Source organism: Rissa tridactyla, chromosome 2 (genome assembly GCF_028500815.1).
Source record: "Rissa tridactyla isolate bRisTri1 chromosome 2, bRisTri1.patW.cur.20221130, whole genome shotgun sequence".
Classification (NCBI taxonomy): Eukaryota; Metazoa; Chordata; class Aves; order Charadriiformes; family Laridae; genus Rissa; species Rissa tridactyla.
The window spans coordinates 160103284-160106484 of record NC_071467.1 but is presented as its reverse complement, the minus strand read 5'-3'; positions in this window follow the sequence as shown (position 1 = coordinate 160106484).

Genomic DNA, 3201 nt, shown 5'->3' with positions numbered 1-3201 from the left:
CGCACCCTGAGCGCGCCCCGCCCCTCCCCACTCGGCCGGCCGCTGTGCGCATGCGTGCTTCCACCCCGGGAGGGTGGGGTGGAAGCCAAGAACCGGGGGTTCGAGTCCCGCCTCGGGCTTATGGCGCACCCGCGGGATTCCCGAGGGACCGGTCACTGCAGGGAGCCGGGTGTTTATTTATTTTTTTAAAGGACCTGCCTTTGTATAGGTTTGTGGAGTTTATTTCCTGCTGCTGATGAAGTGGGGGCAAGTTGCTGGGTTGACATGACACAAGGGATGCTCATCTGTAACACGGGTTGGCGAGACTCACTCAAGGGATGCTCATCTGTGACACCAGGGTCGATGTGACTCAAGGGAAGCTCATCTGTGACATTGGGGTTGGTGTGACTCAAGGGATGCTTGTCTGTGACATTGGGGTTGACGTGACTCAAGGGAAGCTCATCAGCGCGGCCATGATTAAACCCTTGACGCCTTGTGAAATTGCCCTTTGCAAAAGCCAGCTATCAATTATGGGTTAGATGAAAAGGGGTCTGGAATATTTTAAATAAGAGCATTGAATGAGACGGGCTCACGTGGTGTGTGATGCTCCAGGGCAGGAGCCGAGGGGCCGGTGAGTCCCTTGCGCGGGCGACTGCATGCCCACAGCCAGCAGCAGGACCTGCTCCGCCTCCTGAGGACCATGGCCCATCTGCTGAAGTTGTGCAACCTTGAGGCAGTGAGAGGGACGAGCACAGGGAGAACCTGTTTGTGTTTTCCATAGGCTAAATGCAAAAACAGTAAGATAAGAATAGCAGCTGCTCCCTGTATCTGCATATCAAAGGGCAGTAATTGTATCACCCCTTGGGTTTAGTGAGGTTATCTGCGTTACTACATGCTCTTACAGTTAGGAGGAGAAACTGGTGGTGGAGTTCTTTGTTTCTTCAAAGAAATCACGTTTGTCTATATAAAAAGAGTTTCTGCTAACTTGGTCCGGAATGCACCACAAATCAGAAAAATCTAACCTCAGATGCAAGGCAGTGGCTCTGTTTACTATTTCAACCTTCTTTCAGCCCAAAATACAATATGCCATCTGCCTCCACAAGGTTGGTCAGATTTAACCCAGCTCCAATCAGTACTTTTAGTGTCAAATCCTAATACTGCTCATTAAACACGGAAAGGAGATGGTGTCTTTGGACAGCTGTTATAGCCTTTCTTCTTCTCTGTGTATGGACACGTATGCACGATTATCAAGATCAAGGAAAGTGGTTCTCTAGTGAGAAAGACTCAAATGGCTGTGGGGGGACACATGGCACAAATACGCAACCACGATGCCATTAATTTAATTTTATTGAAGGCATTTTGGAAAATGCTGACATAAAGGACAGACAACCTTAAGAGCTGCATGTCTGACTGTTGTTATGGTACCTTAGAGGTCTGGACCATGTTCCCTGGAAGAGTTCAAAAGACTTGTTAATTAGAAGTGATTGCCCTTGAAGCCGACTGATGAGTGAACCTAACCCAAGAACAGAGTGGACTCGCTGTGACTTATGACAATGACACTACTCACTGCATTAACTACATGGCTTTTTTTAATTACAGGCTCTTTGTTGCTGTTCTCCTCTAATTAAAGCCATTGCACTAATTTTTTAAAAGTGATTGCTACTTGAATTCAGAGACATAAAATATACAGTACACATAAATGCCAGGTGACTGAAACCCACTCCTACCTCATCACTTACCATTGCCTGTATCCCAGTGGCATCCTTCGGGAGCTCTTCTACTGCATGGGTGAACATGGTTTTGGTACTACAATCTAATGCAAGATGAAGTATCACAGTCCAACGGAGATCAAGCAATGAAGATTCAAGAGGGAGAGGGGAAAAACATTGAATTCACCTAAGCAATAAAAAAAAAAAGTATATTAAATTGTTTAACGTATTTAGTACCTAACAGTTAGAAGTGTGTAAATAAAATACACTGGTCGCCTTGATAGGCAGATTGCTGTAACCACCTCTCGTATGTTACTTTTGCATTCGTTTGCTTCATACAGTGTGCCTGGCATTATGAAGTTAGAAAATTGACACTTATTTTGACAGCACTCTGCCTTAATAAAGACTCACATTGTGCTTTTTTCATTTATTTGTCAGCGCTATAAATTCTTTGCAGATCAAAAGCGAGATTTTGGCAACGATGCACACCTCAAACTTCAACCCCAAACCAGCCTTATGTAGATCTTTGTCCATATAAACCCCTGCCCTCTGCACTTCAGCAGTCAGCATCGCTGGCATCTTACCAAATTCGATATTGTAGTATTTTCTCAAAACCGTCTATGCATTTCTCAGCTGATCATCATCCTTTGTTATTCTCTCTGCAGAGTAAATCTCTGCATTCACTTTGCTCCTTTGGAGAAAAACAGTAACACAGGTAAGCAGGAAAACTCTAAACCATTGGCTTCAGCAGAGCCAGGATTTTATCCTCTGTTTTTTAGGTTTGTGGTATTTGTTTTTTGGTTTGGTGGTTTTTTTGTTGTTTTTTTGTTGCTTTTTTATTTTTTTAATTCTGTCTGCATTCTTTCATATTTCTCTGCAGCGTTTCTGAGTTATAGTGTGTGATCTGGTAGTACAGGATCCTACCCACTCCTTACTCTTGCTTCTTAAATGGCAGAAACCTCCTTAATGCAGCACAGCTATAAGTAGCTCACAGTACCCAGGGACTCTATGCCCCAGCACTCCTGTTTCTACAGGCAGAAAATTAGTCTTCCTTTGTTTGGCATGTGGGGAGCCCGAAGGTGCCCCTCGAGCCGCCGGCACTGTTTATGGAGCAATTCAGCAGCAAGAGCAATGACTTTCCTAATAGCAGAAAGATCAGACTCTAGGGGTATGCTGCATCTCCGCCTTTATGAAATGTGTATTGTGGAGAAAATTCCCCTTTCCCAATCTTGATTTTCAGCATCTTCCACACCGAGATGCTGGGTTTTCCACTGTACATGTTTGAGATCTTCACCGTAGGGAGAGAAAATGACAGTGCTGGAGAGGAAGGTATCTGAAGTGGAGTTGCAGCCCTGAGCAAAATCATTTTTTATTGTTTGGGGGGGGTATCTTTTTATTCATATGTTCATCATTGCTAATTTCAGCCAGCAGAAGGAAACGTGGCTGGGTTCTGGGGAAGGAAGGACTAACCCAGGTGCCCTGGGGCTGTAGAGAACAGAGTCTACTCTTTATA